The sequence below is a fragment of the Panthera tigris genome, chromosome E1 (genome assembly GCF_018350195.1).
Source record: "Panthera tigris isolate Pti1 chromosome E1, P.tigris_Pti1_mat1.1, whole genome shotgun sequence".
NCBI classification, from domain to species: Eukaryota; Metazoa; Chordata; class Mammalia; order Carnivora; family Felidae; genus Panthera; species Panthera tigris.
The window spans coordinates 30,544,565-30,559,229 of record NC_056673.1 but is presented as its reverse complement, the minus strand read 5'-3'; the positions used below and the strand labels follow the sequence as shown (position 1 = coordinate 30,559,229).

The window sequence follows — 14,665 nt, the reverse complement described above, 5'->3', positions numbered from 1 at the left end:
CAGTACGACCACAACATAGGCTGTGAGGGGAAGGATGGTGGTGGGAAATGAAGTGTGTAAAATTCACCTGGATTGCTTCAAGAATAAAGAGCTGGATTGCTTCAAGAATAAAGTCCCCAGTGAGTTAATGGGACTGAGCCATGTTCATCAATAACTACTAATATTATAAAAAGACAGCCAGACACTTAGTGCCCCCAGATGGAAGTATTCAATACTTCGCACCACCTTTGAAGTATTCCTGCCAAAACCATCAAATCTGAATCTGATCAATGCTTTACATTTAAATGATAATAAGGAAAGCATTGGTAATTATTATATAATTACTAACAAATAATAAATTGCAAATAAAATATATAAATTATAAAGTTAATTATGGAACATTATTAAATAAATTGAAGGAAACTACAGCAGTTGAAAGATATCTTAAGTGATACCTGTGAAACGCAGACTGTGGGAAACTCTACAGCACAAACAACCCAAATTCTTCCACAAATAAGAAGCAGAGAGTGGAGGAAGAGTATTACAGGAGGGAAAAAAGAGACAAGGGATGTATCAGCCAATTGCAATGTGAGGAAGTTATTTGGTTTTTGATTCAAAAAATTGTGAAATGGGGCACTTGGCTGGCTCAGTAGGTAGAGCGTGAGACTCTGGATCTCAGGGTCATGAGTTCAAGTCCCATGTTGGGCATGTAGCTTACTTAAAATACACACAACAAAACAAAAAACCGTGAGGGGCACCTGGGCGGCTCAGTCTGTTGAGTATCTGACTCTTGATTTTGGCTCAGGTCATGATCCCATGGTCACGGGTTGTGAGAAGGAGCCCCATGTTGGGCTCTACCCTGAGTATGAGGCCTGCTTGAGAGTATCTCTCTCTCTCTCTCTCTCTCCACCCTTTCCCCACTCACACACTTTCTCTCTCTCTCTCTCAAAATAAACATTTAAAAAATTGCGAGATAACATGGGAAATTTATGACTATAAAATTGTTAATTTTTAAAGGTATAATAAGTGCATTTAGATTTTTAGAAAGTATTATTTAGAGATACACACTGGAATATTTCACACAGATGAGATGATACAATATCTGATACTCGTTTCAGAATAATTTGGGGTGGGAGTATTAACCAAATAAGATTGGACATGGTAGCTTATTATATTTTCCTCTTTACTTTTGAACGTGCTTGAAATTTTTCTAATAAAATATTTTAAATTCAGATTGCTAGGTTTTGCCCCCTGGAGATTCTGATGCCATAGGTGTAAGGTGGCACTCAGAAATCCAAACGTTTAACAAGCACCTTAGAGAATTTGAAATCAGATGGTCCCTAGTCCATAATTTGAGCAATTTCAGCCCAACAGTGCAGTGACTTCAATGGGGGAAACCAAGTAAGAGAAATTGGCAGTATCTTTAATGGAGCAGGTGCTCAAGATAAATATCTGACCATTTTATTTGATGATCGTTTACAAATAATTGTCCCAAATCTTCCTAGTGTTTGTGTATAATAATCATTCAGGGTGTGATTACTGGCGCTATTTCCTGATGTGGGCCTTTTTTCCATTAGATTTTTTGAGTCCCCTAATGCTTGCCTCATGAACCAAGGCTAATTCCCTGATTAGATAATCATCCTTGGGAAGCTTTCTTCCTAATCACAATGGTAGGAGAGATGTTGCCAGGCCTTCCAGGAAGGGAGAGACACCCAGTTGTGACCCATTAAATTGGCATCAGCTCTCACTCCACCCCTTCCAGGAGGAAAGGCTCTCATAACCCTGGAAGGGGAGGGAGCAGAGAGGTGACCCATCCTTCCCAGGGCTGTCAGGTCACATCATAATCTCACACACTCCCAACCCCCCTTTTCATTCCACTTTTGAGAATTTTTCAACTGGAAAGTGCCTGAAACCTTGGAGTTGTGGAATGGGCTGGGGTGTATCATGGAGACATGGCTGGCCACATGTCATAAGGCAAACTGACTGAAAATGGGAAGGTCCTGCCATGACTCCTCAGAGACATGGGCCCCTCTCAGGCAGTTAACCTGAGGGTGGCTCTCCCAGCAAAGCCAAAACAAAACGCTGCTGCTGGCTGAGCCTCCCTGGGATTACAAGAATGTTTTCCCATCCAGGCAAAGCCCTGCTGTCCTGCCAGCAACAGAAAAGCAGCCTTCCAGAAGAATCTTCTCCTTGTCTGGAGCATTCTAGGCTTCAGAGCTGTCTGGGATCAGCACACCTCAGCGTTGGTAGACGGAGTGGCTGCATTCAACCCCTCCCCAATATGATATGAACTGGAACAACCTTGCCTCTTCTTGCACAATCCGGGGAAACCTTGCTGTACCCCACTGATAAGGTGAGGAAACAATAATGGACAGAGATGGGTACTGTTTGTATCCTGATTTTATAGGCAGAGACCTTCAAATTGAAGGTCTCAGTGATTAATCTGTGATCACTCAGCTCAGGGTCAGAACTAGGATCAGGTAATCCTGCCTTAGGCTTTGTGCATGTAACTCCCTCAGAGCGTTTTTGCTTTTTGCCTTAATGTAATCACCTCTCCTTTTATATAGTTTTTAAGTTTATTTATTTATTTTGAGAGAGAGAAAGAGAGAGAGAGAGAGAGAGAGAGAGAGAGAGAGAGAGAGATTGTGCAGGCGAGCAGTGGAGGGGCAGAAAGAGAGGGAGAGAGAGAATCCCAAACAGGCACTGTGCTCTCAGCACACAGCCCAGTCTGAGGCTTTTTCCCACAAACCACGAGATCATGACCTGAGCCCAAATCAAGAATTGGATGCTTAACTGACTGAGCCACTCAGGCGCCCCATTCGCCTTGCCTTTTAAACCCTACCCTGCTCATCCTTCCCAAAGGGAACCTACCTTCCTGCCACCGTGGGCTCTGCATTTCCCTGAACATGTTGCACTTGTTCTCATGTATTTCCTTTTCTTTCACTTTCCTTCTTCGTGAAAGGCTTTCTTCTCCTCAACTCCAATTTCTCTCATTGAAATCCTGCTCCAGCTTGCCAGACTTTTAGGATTCATTCACCACCCTCACATAAATGACATTTCCCTCCACATCTTCATCACACTCTGCTGATAACATTTCTTGTCACGCACATTTGTTTTCTTGTCTCATATTTTTCTTTTGATGACCTTATGGCCATGTGTATACTTGCCTGCAGAATTCTGATGCATTGCAAACTCCTTGAGCCCTGTGACCATTTTTTATTCAACTTTTTATTTCCTCAGCATTTCCACAGTGCTCCGTATATAATAGGAGTTTTGAAATTCTACTGAATTGAATGTATGCAACCTTGCAATAATATATAACCTAGTTTCCATCTATCAAAATACAATAAAATGTCCAGGGGAAGCTGGATGCTACAAAGGATTAATACTGGGATTAATCCTTACCCAGTTGAAATGAAGACTCCTTAAGTAGCATTGTAATTTATGTCTTTGCTAACTCCATCTTTGCATGTACTAAATACATTGAAAGTGAATCACCACCGGGTTTTGAATGCCCTGCTTCCACTTCTCCCCCTTATAACAGTGAGGAAGTAGAGATGAGGGGAAGACAGAGCTACAAAGCTGCCTGGGGAAGTTGGTATATTCAGATGCTCACCCTTAAGTTTCCTTGTCCTTTTGTGATTCCAGATTGGTTTGGGTGAGTGAGGAGGGAAAGGCCAGCCCTCTGGGGACATTAATAATAAGCTCTGAAGGATGAAGATCAAAAGGCAGCTTTGGCTGCAGACCATGGAGTAACCCTAGTAACGGCAGAGGCTCTCTGATCTCCGTGCTCCTCCATACCCCCTGTGAGCTCAACTACATTTTGCACCCCTTCCTGGGGTCACCACCCTTCTCAGTTACAATCCACCCTTGTTTCTTCCAAAACTCCATATCCCACAAGAATATAGGTCTGCTGTTTATTTGCATATAACTCTTTATCTAGCCATGAGATAAACCACCAGGAAAAGTTTTACAAAACTGGCATGAAACCAAATGTTAGTTAGTATGAAAGCTCAGGGAGAGCTTAAGCTTTTTAAAGAATACCTTTCTAAACTGAATGATCCAAATTGGCCTTCTACAGTATTTATCTTCGCTAACCTACAGCCAGTTCATAAACCTTGTAAAAGTTTGCCTTTTAAATCATCCATTGCATGTTTCCTGGGATTTATTCTGAAATAATCTGGTGGTTAATCGGAGCTGGGGGCAGGGCACAAAGGAACCAACACTAACCATGAGTTGATAATTGTTGAAACCAGGTGATAGGGACGTGGGTGTTCATTATGCCATCCTCTCTCGTTTTAGTAGATGTTCGAAATTTTCCTAGCAAATATTTTCTTTTAAAAAATTTATTTTGTCTTCATATTCTGCCTCCATGCAGTTCTAGTATGGTTAACTTTTCTGTTTTGGAAGACAGGAATTATCACATTGGGTCATCTCCTCCCTCTGCCTTTCTTATTAGCCCAACTTGTATCATCTTCTTTCTGTGTCCTAGCTTGGCAAAACAAGGGTCTGTCTGCTTGGTGAATCTCAAGTACTATGCACAGAGTGGCCCAAGAATCTTGGACATGGCCAGGGTGAATGCTCAGACTCCTTTCGTAACCATTTAAAAATATGCCATGGTAGCAAGAGTTCCAAGCTTGAGGGTTTTATTTTCACTGAGGACTTCAAATACTGCCGCTGGGCTGCAAATAGAAACTAGCATGGTGGCTTGTTTGCAAAAGTTGCTGTGTTCTTTCTCTCTTCTCATTCCTTCTCTCTCTTTCTCCTCTGTCCTCTACTGGAAAAGCACCTGTTGGTGGGCAGTTACCAGTGTGAGGATACAAGAACTTTCTGGTGTTAAATACTTCCAGGATATCAAGAACCAAAGCTGTTTGGACTGCTAGGAATGACACAGTGAATCAGCACCCCGTGTCCCATTTTTGGAGACTTCAACTACGTTGTTGGTCTGGGAGGAAAACACGCTTAAAAGTCAAATGAGAGACCCTATTTGAGGAGGTGACATTCAGATTGCATTTCACAGGTGTTTTGGCACCAACAAGTCAAACAGGGTATTTCTCCAATCATGTAAGCAGACGGACTTGCCATTTGATCCACAGCAGAGCTTGTCCTGTACAAACTGCATCCAAAATATCATCCCACTCAGTGGGCGATTCCCCAGCATTAGTCACTGGCAGGCGTCCTTTGAAAGCTGCTCTCAGGAACTTCTGAGGTGTTGCCTTTCTCTGCAGCTTGTCTGATTCCATAAGGCCAAAGAGATGCGTTGAACAACTAAGAAAGGCAAAGTGGAAAAAAAAAAAAAGGGAGGGGGGAAGTTCAACCAGTTAGAACCCTGGGCTGTGGAGGAAGATGGCCAAAGAGGCTGGATTTCCAGCTGTCCATCACCCCTCTCATTTTGCACAGGAAAGGCATTTCTCTAATCCACCTGTTCAATTATTTATCATGCTATGTGTTTCCTCTTAATTGTTACTCAGGCAAAGCCTTTATGTTGTAAGGTGACACCCTAGTATTTTTTAACGACCTTAGGCAAAGTGATTGACACTTGATCCTGGAGTCAGATGTTCCCAGTGACGCAACTTGCTCTCCCAGTAGCAGAAAAGCTTCCTGCCATGATTAAGTTGGAACCGTGAAAGTGCTAAAATGTGTTGTCAGTCTTCCTCTGATGCAAGCACTTTTATTATAGAGTCTGCTCGCAGAAGAGGGAAGCAACACAAGCCTTGCCTCCAAATAGCCCTTTCTGCCCTGGACTAGCCACTCTATACAGAAGGGCGGCATGTGCCGGACGTTTCAGAGACCAATGATCACAGTCACGCCTTTTCCAAACTTACGGTTTTCCTGGGTCAGCCCCTTCCCTCTCTCTATTTCTTTTTCTGGGTTCCTATGACAATGTGATCCCAACTGATTTGTGCCTGGCAGGGTGCCACTCTCTGAACTCTCATTAACTGCCCCAGTCAAGCAAAACAAGAAGCAATCCATTCTGTATTTGAACTTGAAATGGAAAATCATCTGTGTTTGCTTTTCTTGATAGGAGGCTGAGATGGAGCAAAAGGGTAATTCTGTTTTTTTTGGACATGGGCTACTTCCCAATGAAAATGCTAGGGAACCTGTGAGCAGTGGGTATCAGACCCACTGTGATTCAGTGTTGGCTGATCCAGTCTGTGTTAAAACCACACAAAAGGCTTTTTTAATGCCCCCCCTCCCCATTTGGGTTTTCTCTACTACTCTTCAGGGTTCCTAGGCAAAGGGTATTTTTAGGGTGTGGCTGTCTCCTGAGGGAATAGTTTCAACTATTGATTCATTAATTTACTACTGTTATACCACAAATAATGCAATGAAACCAAACACACATAAGGCTATGACCTAAAAAACTTATTTTTTTAATTTTTTTAATTTAGAGAGAGAGGCGGAGAGGCAGAGAGAGAGGGAGACACAGAATCTGAAGCAGGCTCCAGGCTCTGAGCTATCATTTCAGAGCCTGATGTGGGGCTGGAACCCACGAAATGTGAGATCATGACCTGAGCCAAAGTCGGACGCTTACCTGACTGAGCCACCCAGGTGCCCCCAAAATTTTTGAATAAATACAAAGGAAAGGGAAAGCAATAGAGTATATTGCATTCTTATTACTATTACACTGAAGACTTTTATAGGTATTTATTCCAAATTACCGTAGGCACTTTGTTCCCATTCTATCTTGATACCAGAGGTACCAGAATCCAAATATATGTAGCTAATACACAGATTGGAAAGTTCACCCTACAGGCTTTTATTGTTTTTTGTAGTAGGTTTATGTCTGAACTACCTTAGCCAGACTTTATTAATTCAATCACAAAATATTTCTTTTTAATTCTCGGATTTCTGATATCTACCTGTGTTTAACACATTGTACATATCCAGTAAATACTGGGCAAGTGAGTGCGTGAACGAATGAATGAATGAATGAGTGGAGCCCAATCTCGGAAGAGAGCTGGCCTGAATCAGCAGTTGTCAAACATGGCTACATACTGGAATCATTTATAAGCACTTTATTTTTATTTGTAATGTTTCTCCAAGTACTACTTTATTCTCCCCTCTCATTCTATGTTCTTTTAAAGTTAATTATTGCTCGTTACAATAATCAAAACAATGCAGAAGAGTCTAAAGAAAAATCATCTCCTTTTCCTTGAAGTAACACTCCAGTGATGTCCATTCTCTTAATGAGTCACCATGTGTTCTTCTATAGTTTTTATTTTAATTTTTAAAATATTTTTTATATTTGAAAGAGAGAGAGAGAGAGAGAGAGAATGAGTGGAGGAGGGGCAGAGAGAGAGGGATACTCGGAATCAGAAGCAGGCTCCAGGATCTGAGCTGTCAGCACAGAGCCTGACACAGGGCTCGAACTCACAGACTGCAAGATCATGACCTGAGCCAAGTTGGACACTTAATCATCGACTAAGCCACCCAGGCACCCAAGGTTTTATTTTAAAAAGCTCAAATACACTTCCAATTTATTTGATAAGAATGGCATATGATATATATTAGTTGAAAATTTGCCTTTCACATAATATATTGCAGATATCCTTGCAAATTAATACTAGTCCATACCAACTTGCCTCATTCGTTTTCTCAGCTACACAGTGTATGTAATACAGGTGCACCGTAATTCATTCAAAGGTTGTTTTTGTGTATGTGTGTATAAATACTGGCAATGCAGAAAGCAATATTCTTTTTTAATGATATAGTTATATATTTTGAACATAAGTGAGGAAAGAATTTGAATGAGGGAGTAGAAATAGAATTCCAGAGAAAAACATTCCCCTGTATTGTGGCTCTATAAATATTCTTGTAGTTCTGTTACGTCTATATAAAGATGTAAAACCTATGATCAGGTAGGTTTTCAGAACTAAATTTGGAATAAAAAGCATATGCATTTACATTTTAATAAAAAATATGGCCATATTACCTGATTTCTTGCCCTTACCAGCACTATATTTATCAATCTACTTTATTATAAATGTATTGAGAAATTTAAAAATCTAATGAGAAAAAATATTATATTGTGGTTATTAATTTTCATTTCCTGGGACATTTTGGAGGATTTCGTTTGTTTTTAAATACAAATCCTGGGTCCCATTTTAAATCTACTGAGGCAGAGTCTCTGAGGTCAGCACCTGTGAACCTGTCTCTATAGAGTTCCTACGTGAGTCTGATGAGGTCAACACCTGTGAATCTTTGTCTTTATAGAGTTTCTATGTGAGTCTGATGATGCCAGTGCTTGGACAGGCATTTGGCAACCACTGATAAAGACCATCTTTTGATTGAGATGTAAACTCTATGAAGATGTAAGCTTCTATTATCTAAAAACAAACCAACCAACCCTCAAAAGCAACAAGATCTGGGTAGTGACAACTGTGCATTGTATAATCAAATTATATTTTCTTTTTCTTTAATTTTCTTTTTTATTTTTTTAAATTTACATCCAAATTAGTTAGCATATAGTGCGACAATGATTTCAGCAGTAGATTCCTTAGTGCCCCTTACCCATTTAGCCCATCCCCCCCTCCCACAACCCCTCCAGTAACCCTCAGTTTGTTCTCCATATTTATGAGTCTCTTCTGTTTTGTCCCCCCTCCTTGTTTTTATATTATTTTTGTTGCCCTTCCCTAATGTTCATCTGTTTTGTCTCTTAAAGTCCTCATATGACTGAAGTCCTATGATTTTTATCTTTCTCTGGCTAATTTCACTTAGCATAATACCCTCCAGTTCCATCCACGTAGTTGCAAATGGAAAAATTTCATTCTTTTTGATTAACAAGTAATATTCCATTATATATATATATATATATATATATATATATATATATATACACACACACATCTACACATCTTCTTTATCCATTCATCCATTGATGGGCATTTGGGCTCTTTCCATATTTTGGCTATTGTTGATAGTGCTGCTATAAACATGGGGGTGCATGAGTCCCTTCGAAATAGCACACCTGTATCCCTTGGATAAATGCCTAGTAGTGCAATTGCTGGGTTGTAGGGTAGTTCTATTTTTAGTTTTTTGAGGAACCCCCATACTGTTTTCCAGAGTGGCTGCACCAGCTTGCATTCCCATAAAATTATATTTTCTACATGATTTAAAACTATATACTTATTTCAGATGTTGATGAAAATTTCAATACATTACCTGAACTTTTTTTAAATTTTATTTATTTATTTTGAGAGAGAGAGAGAGAGAGAGAGAGAAAGCACAAGCAGGGGAGGGACAGAGCGAGAGGGAGACACACAATCCAAAGCAGGCTCCAGGCTCAGTGCTGACAGCTCAGCCCTGATGTGGGGCTCAAACCCACAAACCATGAGATCATGACCTGAGCCAAAGTCAGATGCTTAACCACCGAGCCACCCAGGCACCCTTACCATCTTAACTTTTTTTAAAAAAGTCTATGTCCAATCAGAGAGGACAATAAAGCATAGCTGTAGGTATAACAGGTATCAAGGCTTGTTGAAGCATCCTTGGCTGTTTGGCCGGGGTGGGGGTGGGGGGGCATTCCATGGGAGCAGGTTAGTGGGGCAGTGGCCAGGTGGAACAGGAAGACAGAAGACCTGGATCAGGGTGTGAGTTTTTTTCTGTCATGTATGAAATGTTTGATCATAAGCAAACCATTTAACCCTGCCAAGCCTCAATTTCCTCATCTAAAAATGAGGATAATATTTCACAGAGCCTCTGGAAGGAAGTAGTTAGCAAGGCAATGAAAGTGAAATCGCTATGCCTACGTCAAAGCACTGTCCAAATGCAAACTGGCCCTTTGGGTGGCTAGATAGCTCGATAGCATCAGGGTTATTTTTGAGAAATGTAAACTTGGATATGAACATGCTGAACGTAAACAACTTCTGACTGAGAAAACAAAATTTTGATAAACGTACATGGGTTTTGAGGGGGTGGGTTCCTGCCAGATATAACTGAATGCAAGTTTCTGTGTCAACCCATTTTCTCTCAGTGTTTGTAATTTCTCTCATGAGGTAAACTGCTGTTTTTCCACAAACATCTCATTGAAACTGATTTGCTTGTGACTTCTGTAGCTTTAATTGTCATACAAACTCTCTCAAAGCATGTATCAGCGATGCTTTGAAATTAACTTCAAGGGGTGCCTGGGCGGCCCAGTATTACTGATTTCAGCTCAAGTCATGATCTCATGGTTTGTGAGTTTGAGCCCTTCATTGGGCTCTGTGCTGACCGCATGGAACATGCTTGGGATTCTCTCTCTCCTTCTCCCTCTGCTCCTCCCCTGCTTGTGTGCTCATGCTCTCTCTCTCTCTCTCTGAAAATAAATAAATAAACACTAAAACTACCTTTAAGATAGATACTAGCACTCCTTACTATATTGAGTACTAGTCATTGACATAAAGCACTTTTTATCTATTAATGCAGTTAATAGTTACTGCAACCCTAGGAGAGAGATATGCCATTAATATTCCCATTTCGTTGATGAGGAAACTGAGGCACAGAGAAGTTTACTTGTACAGGACACAGAGCAAGAGAGTGGTAAAGCTGAATTTCAAGTCCAGGTATTTTGGGTGTGGAGTCCATGTCCTTAACCACAGTGTTCCACCATCTTCTGGGGAGATAATTATTGATATGAGGAGGAGGAGGAAGATCTTAGTTATGACGATATGTTTTATTCATAATCCTCATAATGCTCCGAGATTAAAGTGAAGTGTTTCTGCTCAATTAGAGCCCGGACATTTGGTTCTCTAGTCATAAGATTGAACCATATGGATATTGGTGTCATTGAGCCTCTTTTCTTGGACAGAATTTTGCAATTGTTAAATCCCCTGACGGACTTATTTCATTGTTGCTTTACAGCCATCCAGTGTGGTGGAGATGCTGAGGGCTAGCTCTCCCCATGACCTTTATGGGCTCACTCTGGGGCACCTGGGTGGCTCAGTCAGTTGAGCGTCCAACTTTGACTCAGGTCATGATCTCACAGTTCATGATTCAAGCCCCTCTTTGGGCTCTGTGCTGAAAGCTCAGAGCCTGGAGCCTGCTTCAGATTCTGCGTCTCCCTCTCTCTCTGCCCCTCCCCTGCTCACACTCTGTCTCTCTCTCAAAAATAAATAAACATTAAAATTTTTTTTTATTTAAAAAAAAGCACTCACTCTGGGTGTCCCCTCTGGAAGGATCCCTGATTGCTTCTCCTTACTTATTCCCACCAGCTGGCCAACTCCTCTACCTGTCCTGCTCTTACCAAGTCACCACCTGCAGGAAGACTTCTTTGATTCCCCCTAAAGTATGTCAAGTTTTTCTGCTATGCACTTCTGTCACACCCTGCCTCCAATTTCAGGCTGAGGCTGGCTGATAATTCTGAACCTTGAATTTTCCACACAGGAAACTCAAGGAAGCTGAGAGGGAAAGCACCAGATCTGGTGGTGGAAGATGTGACTGGGGTCCTGAGTCAGTCTTATGTTCACTAGTAGGAGTGTCTTGAAAGGTGTAAAATGCTACAAATATATGCTAAAAATTCTAAGAAGACCTGGCTTCAGATGGTGAAGGATTCAATAATCATCAGCATTTTCAGTCCTGGTTTCTAAGAACTACTGACTCACTCTTTAGCTTTAGCTTAGACTCTCGATGCCATGTTGCTTAACTTCTATTTGGGACAGTTATTCAAGAATCAGGTAGTGAAATGTTACTGTGTACCAGGGAGTATCAGCATAGTGGGTAAGTGAGTGTGTTCTAGAATCTGAACTCAGATCCTACTCTACCAGCTGTGTGATCTCAATTACATGGCTGAATCGGTGACCCCATTTCCTCATCTATAAAATGGGGATAATAATAGTGCCTCCTTCATTGGATTGGTGTAAGGATCAGATGAGACCATCCAGGCAAATCTCAGAGCATAATGTTTGGAGCAGAGTGAGTGCTCCATAAAAGTTGTTAGCGTTGTGAGCTAAACTCTCAGGTTTTAGCCTGGCTTCTGGTCTCCAGAGCACTTCCCAGAGAATTTTCATCTTGCTGTTTTGCTTCTTCAAATCCCAAATATAACTCCTATTTTTCCACTCCTATTTTTCCAATTTATCCATTAGGTCCATTGTTTGCAGTGCCTAGGGCCCACAATACTTGTCAAGACAATTTCCTTCTTGCAATAAGTGAGATACATCCCCTCCTAGTCCCCTACCCTACCCTCCTCTCCCCTCCCTCTCCCGCCCTCCCTTCCTTCCTTCCTTTCTTCCCTTCCCCTTCCTTTCCTTTCCTTTCCCCTTCCTTTCTGTTTCCTCCCTCCCTCCCTCTTTCTTTCCTTCTTTCTTTTTTCTTTTCTTTTCTTTTTTCTCTTCTTTCCTTCCTTCCTTCCTTCCTTCCTTCCTTCCTTCTTTCCTTCCAGTGGAAGAGAGGGACCATTGAAGAAAATAATGCCTAGAGCCCACAAAACTCATATAAATCAGCCCTGGCTGGGTGGTTTTGGCCGAAGGTGCCTCATGAGGTTTTCAGTGAGGCTGTCAGGTGGGGATACACTCATCAGAAGATTACACTGTGGGAGGATCCACTTCCCACTGAGGTAGTTGCTGGTAGGTCTCTGAGGTTCACTGAGGTAGTTGCTGGTAGGTCTCAGCTCCTCTCTGGTTATTAGCTGGAGGACTCAATTCCTCACCACATGGCTTCCTCAGGACATAGCAGATGGTTTCTCCCAGAGCAAGAGGGGAGAGAGAGAGAGAGAGAGAGGAGAGGAGAGAGAAACACCAAGGCAAAAGCTTCAATGTCTCTATAACCTAATCTTGGAAGGGACATGCCACCACTTTGCCATATTTCACTGGTCACACAAACCAACCCTGAGATGATGTAGGAGGAGTGTGAGTACTAGGAAGCAGGGATCATCGGGAGCCATCCGAAAGGCTAGCTATGACAAGAACTACTTTTTTAAATGTTTATTTATTTTTGAGAGAGAAAGCGAGCACACGTGGGGGAGGGGCAGAGAGAGAGGGAGACACAGAATCTGAAGCAGGCTTCAGGTTCTGAGCTGTCAGCACAGAGTCCGATGCAGGGCTTGAACTCACAAACTGCGAGATCATGACCTGAGCTGAAGTTGGACGCTTAACCGACTGAGCCTCCCAGGCACCCCACACAAAAACTGTTTTTAATATTTGGAAACTAGAAACTATCCAAATGCTTATCAACCATAGGAAAGATAAATAAAGGATGGTGTGCTGGTACAACGGGACTCTACGCAGCAAGGAGAATGAACCACTGACAGCTATATCCAACAATATGGATGTACCTCACAAACATAATATTGCACAAGAGAGGCCAGGCACAAAGAGTACCTACCATATGATTCCATTTATATAAAGTTAAAAAATAAGCAAAACTACTCTATGGGTTAGCAGTGAGAATGCTGTCCTTCCGGAAAGATAATGACTGGAAGTAGATTCAAGGGGGACTTTGGGAAGCTGCTGCATTTAGTTTCTTCATGTGGATTTTAGCTCTACAGGTTTGTGAAACTCCTTGAATTGTACACTTTTATCTACATATATTATACTTCAAAAAGAATTGTTCAAAAGTTGGTGTTAGAACACCTTTATTGTCTTCCTTTCATAGAGAGACATTTTGAAAATGATATCAGTTATGGCTTGGTGTAAATCTGGGATGATTACAGTATCTGGTCAGCATATTAGTCCTGACTGTGAGAACTTGACTGAACAAGTCACTTATTCTCTTCACTTATTTTCTCTGAACGTGGTTTTCTCCTCTGAAGAGTTGGACACTTGCCCTTCTAGCCTCAAGTGTGATGAAGAATGTTGGGTAACATCAGGTGTCGTTGAATACTGTTGTATACAAGATGAAGTACTAAAGTCAGGCAGTAATGTAAAGATCAACTATAAACAACTATAAACAAACTACTCTTTTCCACCCTACAGAAAATTCTGTAGATAAGCCTTAAATCACTGGATGCCCTTGGAAGCTCAAAAGCCAGGAACTAGGAATGTACTTGTTTTTGTTTCTTGTGTTAGATTTCTGCCTTCGGTGGTCTTCCTTTCTGTGGGGCAGCCTAAGACAAGACTGACTTGAATGGCAGTGGTGGGAGAAGGGGGCAGGGGAAGGATTTCTCGCTCTCTTAATCTCTTTTATGTTGAGGGCACCTAACTGAATTTCCATATCACATATACCTCTACAGTGACTCCAATGTATGTGAAAGCACTGAAAATTGTAACAATAATAAGGAAATGTAAGTTATGATTTATCTTTGGAACAGGTACTTTCCTCGGATTATTTTGGGTCTAGAAAGCCTTTGCGGATAATGTCAAGGTTAAATGAAGTGACTGATTAAAGTCAATTAACCAAAACAGGAGGCTGCTTCATGCTTAATGATATGTTGGGACAGTACGCAGAGAAAGAAGCTAAAGTCAACATTAGATGTTATCATAAATAGCAATTTTAAAATTATGTAGTACTTTATTGTTTATAAAAATCTAAATCATTTCTTAAAAATTTACCTTATTTTAAAGATGAGGCTTAAATGTTCAAGACTAGTCATCTGACTAGTTTAACAAGAGAACTAGGATTTACAATCAGATCTTTTTTTAAAAATTTTTAAACATGTATTTATTGTTGACAGACAGAGACACAGTGCAAGCAGGGGAGGGGCAGAGAGAGGGAAACACAGAATCTGAAGCAGGCTCCAGGCTGCGAGCTGTCAGCACTGAGCCTGACCCGG

General features: G+C 41.3%; 1 long non-coding RNA gene and 1 other non-coding gene across 3 annotated transcripts in view; both read left to right on the top strand.

Moving 5' to 3' along the window:
* The window catches only part of LOC122233696, a 119,635-nt gene that overhangs the window by 85,844 nt on the left and 19,126 nt on the right, over positions 1–14,665 (top strand). For both annotated transcript variants that reach the window (XR_006211360.1, XR_006211361.1), the window contains exon 3: positions 2,112–2,332. This is a non-coding gene — a long non-coding RNA (uncharacterized LOC122233696). The remainder of the gene's footprint in view (positions 1–2,111; positions 2,333–14,665) is intronic.
* On the top strand, positions 615–687 carry TRNAQ-CUG. The gene has a single exon. It is a non-coding gene; the product is annotated as a tRNA-Gln (tRNA).